Here is a 10,225-nt window from a genome sequence, read left to right as displayed (position 1 = left end):
GATTTAATCATCAATGCTGATTTAATCAACAATTCTGATTTAATCACCAGCAGATAGAGTGAATCTCTTTTTTCTTCCAATACAGATGTGATTCCTTTGGCCTTGTTTTCAGCTCTGACAGAGGAGAGATCCTGACCAGATCCTAGGACAGCCTGCAAACAGGTCCAGGGAATCCTTTAAGGACCTGGGCCATGTAGATGCACGTTGTGAGGAGAAACCTGAATGTGTCTCTTATTTTATCATTTCTCCAGTTGAGACTAGAAAGGGATGAAGCATAATAGCATATACTGCCTACCTCAAAGAGGGTGCTGCTGGCTTCAAATGCTGACCAGATTGTGCTGCTACCAGCAGTAAGTGTCAAGATATAAGATACCTTCTGACACATGGTAAGCCTTATCTAGATATTAGGCATCCTCTGGCCAATTTTGATTCTCAGTGAGGGACAGTTTATCCTGTGTTGTCTGTAGTCTACCCCACTCCAGAGGCACTCTCTTTCTTGGGAATCTTTGCTGTTCTGCAGAGACAGCACAGACCTAAGTAGGATGATGTGGAAGCACATCTCACATTGTGGTGTATTGGCCTTCCTTTTCTGGCCTGCTGTGAATAGCTGCATTTGTTACAGCGCATTTCCTCAGATACTGCAGGAGACTGTGGAAAGGAGAGAAGAGGCAGGGTAAGAGGGAAGGGAAGGAGAGGGTTCTGCAGGAATATTACTTTATACGTCGTCGGATACCAATCCCATTTATATTATCGTGTCACAAACAACTGCACTGCTATGGTGTCTTGTCCAGGCACACTGTTTCCATTCAAAATTTAATTGCCACAGAGAAACAAATTAAGTACACTGAATCAAAAGATTGCTTTGCCCAACGACTGACACACAGTCTCATCTGTCATAGTTAGGTACCTATGTTTTCAACCAGCAGCCAGCTGTATGCCTACTCGCAACTGTTGTTCCTATCTTTCATAACCACTTCAGGAGCTCTCTTGACATGCTCTGCCTTGTCAGTAGACTGAAAGAAATATTTAGAGATCCCAGAGGAAGAATTGCATCTTCTTCAGTATCGTTCAGATATGCAAGCATGTTTGAAAATTGGTATAGAACATCTGAAGTGATTTTCTCTTGTTTCAGAATGTCACTTTTTGGACATGGTTGCATGCAAACCTACTGCAACACTGAACTAGCATTAGACTTTGTCTTCCACTACATTTATAAGTCCTGAATGAAATCCAGCCTGCTTTCTGTGTTGGTCAGTGGTCTCACTGACCACATCAATTGGGGTTTCTTTGAGAACAGTATTTGCTTTATTTTGGGAAGAAAAATGAGTCTGAAGCTGTGAACAACTTGGAGCAAAAAGTTTTGCTCTGCAGAGTAAAATTACCAATGGAAATAATTTTACTTATTAGATAAAACTGATCTTTAAATGTCTCAATTTGCTATTTCAGAATCTCAAGTGCAAAAGAATTATTGAGCTTATTGAAGGAAGGACATTTTTACAGCAAAATATTTGTTTAAAGTCAGGGTTTAGATTTCTATAATACAATTCCTGTTAGTAAATCAGAAATCATTTTAATCAGCATATAGCTTTAGAAATAGTTAAATAAATGCTAAGTAAGCAGTGAAATGTCATCCTTCAGTATTAAACCATTGCACATAGAAACATCACACACTTTGATGACAACTTTTCAATCCTCTACTGTGTTGTGAAATGGTTTCCACATCCAGAATAGGGACTGAGTTGGGGATGACGGACTACTTTATATCCTTCACTTCAGAAAAAGAGAAAACAATTGACAGTGTACTCAAAGAGTGAGGAAAAAAGAGGGAGAGAAAGAAATTTGTTTGAAAAACCACCAATGATACTATGAAATATCAAGTTCTAATTCTCATGACTCACACTAACTATTCTCTCCCCAGGCTGGCCAAATGACAAGGTACATTATAATTATGTGGCTGAGACTGAAATGCTCTTAAGGCCTATGTGACTAGCCTAATGGACTCCACCAAAACCCACCAAGGGCACTAGACCTCACAACCAAAGACCATAGCTGGATATTACATATGGTAAGGCTGTTGTCCAGTGAAAATACGATGCTTGCAAATTGTTCCTCCCTAAAATGATTGCTCTGCTGAATGCTCCAGAAGAGTGACATCAGTTAGTGGTCACCCATGACAGTTTTCTTCCCTTATCCGTTTCCTATCACTTCAGCCTTAGCATAAAAGGTTTTATTTCCTTACATAAAATTCCAATTGAAAAGAATGGGCGGGGGAAATCTTTTCAAAAGCTATAGTTCTCATTCCATGAGTAAACAAGGAAACTCCTTGAAGGAATTATTCATGGCAGGAGTATTGTTCTCAGTGTAGGTCCTCAGCAGAAAGATTATCCCTCTGTGTGTAAAATCATTTGGCCAAATGAGAACAAAAGAACACAAACTGCTGGTTTCATTGGCCAGACTAGATTGGTGTTCCTGATTAGTTTTTTTGTGGTTTTTTTTTTTTTTTTTTTTCCCTGTCTTGACTATCTACTCTGTGCTAAAATTCAAATTCATCTGTACTATGTGTGTGTAAAAACGTTTGTCCGTTAACATACACTGTTGTTGAACAGTCAGTTCACTGCAAGGCCACCCAGAGTGTCCTCAAAAGCCAAGCTGAAAAAGAAAGAAAACCAGGAGGATATATTTTCTAAGCACAAAAATGCAGAATAGAAGCACAGATCTAGAAATGAGATCTACAAATCTCATTTCCTTTACTCATTCAAACTTTCCCCCTTTCTCTTATCCTTATTTCTAGTTTTAATGACTTCATTTACTTCTCCTTGTAATCACCTTGCCCTTTCTCTACACCAGTCTCTGTCTGTCTCTGTCTGTCCTTGTTCCAATCTTCAATAAGCCAATTCCTCCTTCTCTCCAGCTCATTTTCCCTCCTCTTTTTCATCAGATACTCCTCCATTTCATGTCACATTTTCCATTCTTCCTTTGCTAGTCAGGAGCTATGAGCTAAGCTCTCCTCCCTGCCTCAGAAGGGAGGAGCACACACAAAGGCAAAGCCTTGTAGGAAGGTAGGAAGGAGGGGCAGGTGGGAAGAATCCCACCCAGACACTGCCTTATGCTGCTTGCATTCAAGAGTTTGCTTCTTGCAAACTTACTTCATTATTTTTTTTTTCCTGCTTGTATATTAAGAGAAAGGAGTAATAGATCCCTCATGGAGCTCCCAAATCACAGGCACAAGAAAAACAAAACAAAACAAAACAAAAAACCCAAAGCATTATCTTCTGGCAAAAGGCAAACAAATGTGTATGTTTTCCCTCAAACCTTTAGAAAGATTATACAGATAAATTCATTGGAGAAAATTACCAGTTTTCTGCCTATTTTCAAATTACTTCCTTACCTTCCTTCTTTGGATTACCTTGTTACCCAGCACAAACAGCCATTAAGTATACACTGCCATCTCAAGTCCTAGATTTCCCAGTGAAGAACTCAGCAAAGATACAATATCAATCACAATTTAATTTTCATTTCTTTCACTTTTTTTTTCTTTCTGATGATTTGAAAAAGAGGTCTTAGAGAGCTTAGCTGCTTCTAGTAACTTAGTTAAAATGCAAGCTTGCCAGCCTATTTGCTAGATCTAGCAGGAATCCTAATCAATCTGTGGTGGGTTTTTTTGGCAGTTGATCAGGACTATATTCAATTTATGATATTAATAAAAAATAGTGACAATATAAAATTGGGATGTTCTGTTTCCCTGAAATCACTGAGATTATATTACCAAAATACAGTTTACACAGGTCCACAACCATTGAGTAATTCAGAGGTAATATTTTCTCCTTTGTTTTTCACTTTAGGGGAGTTGCAGTCACTGGCAATTTACCAGCATGCTGCCAGAAGCTGAAGAATAAACTGTGCCTTCAAAACAATGCATCTCTTGGCTGGATTCTATTGTAATCAACACTTTAATGCCACTACTTTTTTTTTTTTTTTTTTTCTTCTGAGCTCATCGGAACAGAGCTGTTGAAAATAGCTTGACATTTCTCCTTTGCCTCCTGACATTAATCATGGTTAATTAAGTGACAATAAAGTTAGGGCTAATGCAAACAGGCATTAATTCTTGTCATCTCCCTGTTCTCAGGAGTATTGAAAGTTGGACAAGCAAAGAGAAACAACACTGAAAATGTATCCTAAGAAAAAAAAACATTCAATTAACATCAACATTGGAGGTCTTGTCAGATATCTGTTATAACATATGCTACAGTTTTTTACCAATAACTGCATGTCAGAAAACTCCTGTGTCTACTCAGATGTAAGACTGAGGTCTACTTTTACAAGCGTGGGGATATAAGCTCTCATAACCTTACTGCTAGGTGAACGGCAGGCAGATGTAGACAAATGTATCTGGTTCGTTTTTCTAGAAACTCTTATCAAAAACACTGATGTGCTTCTTCTCAAATGTAGGAAGCTAAATCAAGGGTGTTCATGAGTGAGTAATATTTCCTGAGTGGCAAGTAACAGATTTGGAAAAAAAGGTTTAAGCAAACAATTCCTTTTTTTTTTTTTTCCTTCTCTCCAGGTGAGTTGAGAAAAATAATAATTAAAAGATCAGCTTAGAAAGGCCAAATAACTTTCACAAGATGAAACTACTGCTGATCAAAGGTGTGTTGGCCTTGGAATAGTTCTGAAATGCCTCTTTCAGCTGACTGAGGAGGCAGCTAGTTGCTTACCCACCTATACACCACTCACAGCTCACTGCCTAGGCCTGGAGGATAGACAAGTAGATCTTTTTCTTAAAGGATATGAGATCACAGAATGGTTTGTGTTGAAAGGGATCTCAAAGGCCTCTAGTTCCACCACCTGCCAGGGACAGGAAACGTTTCACTAGGCCAGGTTTCCCAAAGTTCCATTCAGCTTGGCCTTAAATATCTTCAGGGATGGGGTATCCACAGCTTCTCTGGACAATTTGTTTTAATGTCACACCACCCTCATAAAGATTTCCCTCCTTGTATATAATCTAAATCTACCTTTGTTTTTTTTTGTATGAAACCATTACACTTTTACCTGTCACCACACTCCTCGATGAAGAGTTCTTCCCCATTTTTCCTGTAGGCCCCTTTGAATATTGGAAGGCAGCTATAAGGTCTTCCAAGAGCCTTCTCTTCTCTGGGCTAAATAGCTCAAACTTTCTCAGCCTGTCTTTGTAGGAGAGGTCCCCCAGCCCTTTGATAATCTCTGTGGCCCTTTTTGGACCTGCTGTAACAGCTCCACATTTTTCTTGTTCTGGGGGCCTCAAATCTGGAAGCAGTAATCCAGGTATGGCCCCGCAGGAGCAGAGTAGAAAGCGGTGATCACCTCCCTCAGCCTGCTGGCCATACTTCTTTTAATGCAGCCTAGGATACAGTTGGCCTTCTGGGTTGTAAGCACACAATGCTGGCCAGTGTCAAGCTTTCCATCTGTCAGCACCCCCAAGTTCTTATCCATAGGACTGCTCTTTATCTACTCATTGCTCAGCCTGTATTGATGTTTGGGATTGTCTCAACTCAGGTGCAGGACCTAGCACTTGGGCCTTGCTGAATTGCATATTGTTCACATGGGCCCAGGTGTTGAGTCTGTCAAGGTACTTCTGGACGGCATTCTTTCCCTCCAGCGTAGTGATGACATTAACTATTTCAGCTAAAGTAGTTACAGCTCCATTTCTAGATACAAGGTCCACACAGTATCTCTGGCTCTAAATTTGTTCTCCATGGCTTCATCTCATTCCAACCTTTTGCCACCACCAAACCAAACATGCTTCATCACTTACTAGCCAGCCTCACAGAATTACTTTTGTGTAGTAGCCATTACTAGCCACTGCTCTTTCAAAGCTTGCTAGTGCTGTGCCCCCACAGCAGTCATAGAATTATAGAGTTTTTTGAGTTAGAAGGGCCCCTTAAAGGTCACCCAGTCTAATTCCCCTGCAATGAACAGTCACCCACTGTTCACCATCTCTTGGGGCTCTCTTCCGGAGATCTTCACAGTGCCTCTGCAGCACTTCTGCCTGCTGGCCTGGGGCTCTGTAGGACTGTCTCTTTCCACAAGGAGAAGGTGCTAGAAGCTGGGGTTCAGCTGCCTTTCTTTACTACCACATGGTACCCTGGAGACATTTGTCTTCCTCATATGTTATCATTTCAGATAGATATCAAATCATGCACTAGTTTCCTGAACATTAACTGAGACTTTTTTTCCCAGTAAAAAGATCAGATGACATGAAAGGCGTCAACTATCCAGTCATCTCCCCTTTTTTTTCTGACACATCCTTGGAAAGAGTTCCTACACATCACTTTGACCTCTTCTACTGAGAAATTCCAAATGTTTCTCAGTGTTGATTCAGAAGTTGCAACTACAGCATCCACCAGGTTCCCTCTGCAGCACCTTCTATCCCCACAGTCCCCACGTGAGAGTGAAGGCTGGAGCAGGGCTGGAGCATACAAGTCGCTGCACCTCTTCTGACAAGTGCCATTTCCTGGGATCCTTACCATTTCAGTGCACTTGAGATTGCTTCAGTCCAGGTAAGGACCTTGTAGTTGGCCTTGTTGAATTACAAGTTGTATCATATCCCTTTTTGAACAATACCAGATAACTAGCATTGGGTAGTATCTCTTGTGTACACTGTGTGGTTACTTATGGGGTGTGCAAGGCACAGGGACACTAGTTCTTGGCTGCACTGTGCACTGTGGAGACAAGATATTCTGGGGCAAAGTACATTCAATAGAGATAGAGCTGGTGTCAGAAATTATGTAACACAAATACCTAGTACACCCATTGATTTTAAATGATCTTTCAAAGTTACATTCTTTGTGTGTTCTGTACTGTTCTAACGAACTTGAGAATGACTTGTATTGGAAGAAAAGCATCTTCAGAATGAAGTCATGGAAGGCCATGTACCACAAAAAAATGGTACCCACAGCATTTCAAGTTTCTCATAGTAATAATTTTATTAAATCTTTTAATTTGGGCACTATTTTACATACTGTGCTTTACACATTAGTGTTGACAGGTAGAAAAGCAGGCTTATGTTGCAGTCACAGAAAGAGAACTTGAATTATTTACAAGGGGAAAGTTTTTTTTAGTCTGGGAATCATATTCAAATGAGGAAAATTAAAAATCTGAACTACTGCACAGAGCAAAGGCTGTAAACCTAAGATCTTCCATCCCTATTTTTTATGTGGCTAAAGGACATTTCTTATTCAGTAGATCACAAAAATAATTCCTACACAAGAGCATGCAGGAGGACTTGTTTTCCCTTGCTTTGGCTCTCTTAGCATTAATATACACTAAATACATGTTTTGATACAAAAACTTTACTTGCTCTATGAATTAGTTATCACTGTCCTATTTTTGGCACATAATAGCTTTCATGCTTCTGCTGCTTGTGTGCAGTATTACTGCACTTCTTTAGTCTTCATTTTAGAGCTTGCTTCAGCATAAACTACCAGGGTGCAATGACTCAGCTGCTTTCCTCCTCTCACTGATCTGTAGAGCATATGTGTCTAGTAGCAATGGTGAAAGGCAAAAGGAATGGGGAAAACCAGATAAAATACTTGTCTTTGTAGATATATTTACACTACCGTTGCATATAGATACATTTGTTCATGTCTGCCTATGCTTTTTATTTATGCCCACTCAAGCAATTTATTTTAAAGATGTTTTGATATATTATAAGAAAGAAACAGTAATGCATTCTTGTGACAATATTTCAGCAACATTTCTAGAAAAGACAGATTTCACTTTCTTACTGTAAAACATCATATGAATAATTTCCTTCTTCCCAAAATACTGGTGTTTACTCCTTCAGAGAAACAACCAATCTTTAGTAGAAGAGCCTTGGCCCTCAGATCCTGTTCCCAGAATGGGGTCATGAGCAATCCCCTTCCTTTGGAAATGGAACCAGGTGTAATTGCTCTAAATTTCAGAGCTAAATTGCACAGAGGACCCTGTGAATACAGCTAGATTCATGCGCTATAGCTTTTGTCTGTCATGTCAAACAGCTAAAAGAAATAAATTTTGTTTTCCTGTTTCTAATATTGTAAAAGTTCTGCACTTATTTTCATTAATCTTTCCTCTAGCAGATGCACTGAGTCCATGAAGAAATTAAAAGCAGCCAAAGATCAGACTCTTCATTGAAGTGGCGCGAGTGGGAATCACTTTGGAGGGAGAAAGCCATAGCAGGAGGAGGAAGCAGCTCATATTTACCTTCTAGATGCTAGACCCAAGGTGGAGATCACAATGCTGGCTCTATGCCTTGAGAAGTGGCCAAATAAATCCAAAGAGGTCCACCAAGAATTATTTCCATAAAGGCAACACCATCTCACCAGGTAAAAGCCATTTTTCATCTGTCAAAAGTCAGAGGGAGAATTTAAGAAACATAGAATTAAAATTTACATAATTTTCTTCCTTGTGCTTTCTTATATTTACATTTTACCAAGCTCATTACTACTTGTGAGGTGTCTTTGCTTTAAAAATATAACAAGAGTAATCAATTATGACTGCTAGCTATTAGATAAGGAGGTGACACTTGGGAGCAATTTGGATTGCTGAGTTCATTTGAACAGTATGCACTTGAACACAGATAATGTAACGTCATTAACCTTGCCATAAAAAATAAAAGGTTACTGTTATAGAAAAGGTCACTGTATTTCAGAAATAAATATCCAGATCAAGGATTTAAGGGTCATATTACCAGGCAACTGATTATACATTCTTAATGTGAGGCTGATCCTGATTTTACCACTGCTTTTGTGCAGAACGTGGTATTAACTATTTAGGTTGTCAAGACCTCACTGAAATTAGTAGAAATCCCAACTGGAAGGTAGGTATAAGTGAGAGTTTTTAAAGATAAATATATTGTTTCAAGCAATAATATTTATAATCTGCTGGCATTTAATTTTTATCTGTGATGTTGTTGCATGATTCTTTTGATAAAGCTTTGCATCCCAGAATCATGCAGTCTTGTCAGAAATGCAACATTCATTAAAAATGAAATGACTCTCCCCCTGATATTTCTATCTAGTTCTGAATTTTAGGGCAAAAAAAAAAAAAAGTAAAAATAATAATAAAAAAAATAATCTGAAAACATGAACCATGTATATTCAAGGACATCCAAATAAGTATCTTTTATTAATCTCATCATGTTTGGACTTGCAGTGCTGCTCATACACATACACAATAAAAGACAACAGAAGCATTTCCATTTTAGGGAAGTGAATATACGGCAAGACTGAGTAACTAAAATTAAGACAGTAAAATGGTAAGATGCACAATTTTACCACTGAAGGTGTTTCACTTTTCAGTCCTAGCTGGAGAAATACAGACTAGCGCGGGAAAGACATGCTGGAGTAGTTTTCTTATGTAGGCAGATGGTCAGGAAATTGGGACATCACCTAACTCCAAAATCTAGGATTTTAAAGGTGTACCTGTTTGATTCCTCAGCTCCCATCAGCAAGACAACAGATGCTCATCATCTGTGTTAGTTGGTAATCAATCAGTACTTCCATATCTCAGCTGTAGTTACAGCTGGGTCTTTCTCCAGACTCCTGTAACCTGAAAAGTTCTACTGTGTTCTACAGCCAACAGGGACCTAGTCTCTGCACAACTTGCTCCTTCCATTACTGAAATTCAGTGTGCATTCCTTTTCTCATTCTAGCAGGCATTTCTTGATTAAAAAATAATAATAAAAAAAAAATCTTAGCAGTTTTCATCCTTCCTAACAGAAGACAAACTTTCTAGGTGACCAGTGTTGGACTTTTCCCTACCACTTTCTCATCATACATTGAAAATGGCCTTGCAAGCGAGGGCTGTGCACCACTGCTTCCTGGACATCAGTTCCTGTCCCTGCAAAGTCATCCCAGGAGCACCATGCAGCCTTTGTATCTCTTCAGGGAACAGACAGGCTCAAACTCTGTGGTAGTAAAAGAGGAATTCATGTGGCCCAGCCCAAGGCACACTATGCTTTTTCCTCCCAAAGGAAGACCCTGTCTCTACTTCATACCTTGCTCAAGTGCCCCAGGAGATACTTCTGCCAGCTCCTGGCGTTACCCAGGTGGATAACAACAGCCTAACACTCCCTCAAGTCTCCAAAATGACTTAGTCTGTTTTGGTCTTTTTGTTTTTGTTTTTAAATCAGAGAGAACCCTTTACAAGACCTACAGCTTTCTTGGCATCCCTCTGTTTTGCCTGAAAGGCCATGCCTTTTTTCCCC

At 39.4% G+C, this 10,225-nt stretch overlaps 1 long non-coding RNA gene across 1 annotated transcript; it reads left to right on the top strand.

The window, feature by feature from the left end:
* Window positions 1-211: 211 nt before the first annotated feature.
* Window positions 212-9,019, top strand: LOC112533217. The gene is made up of 4 exons (XR_003077109.3): window positions 212-350; window positions 1,919-2,065; window positions 3,843-6,536; window positions 8,094-9,019. It is a non-coding gene; the product is annotated as an uncharacterized LOC112533217 (long non-coding RNA).
* The last annotated feature ends 1,206 nt before the right edge of the window (window positions 9,020-10,225 follow it).

The sequence above is a fragment of the Gallus gallus genome, chromosome 1 (genome assembly GCF_016699485.2).
Source record: "Gallus gallus isolate bGalGal1 chromosome 1, bGalGal1.mat.broiler.GRCg7b, whole genome shotgun sequence".
Lineage (NCBI taxonomy): Eukaryota > Metazoa > Chordata > Aves > Galliformes > Phasianidae > Gallus > Gallus gallus.
The sequence above is the reverse complement of the archived record's forward strand: the minus strand, read 5'-3'. Positions and strand labels throughout refer to the sequence as shown.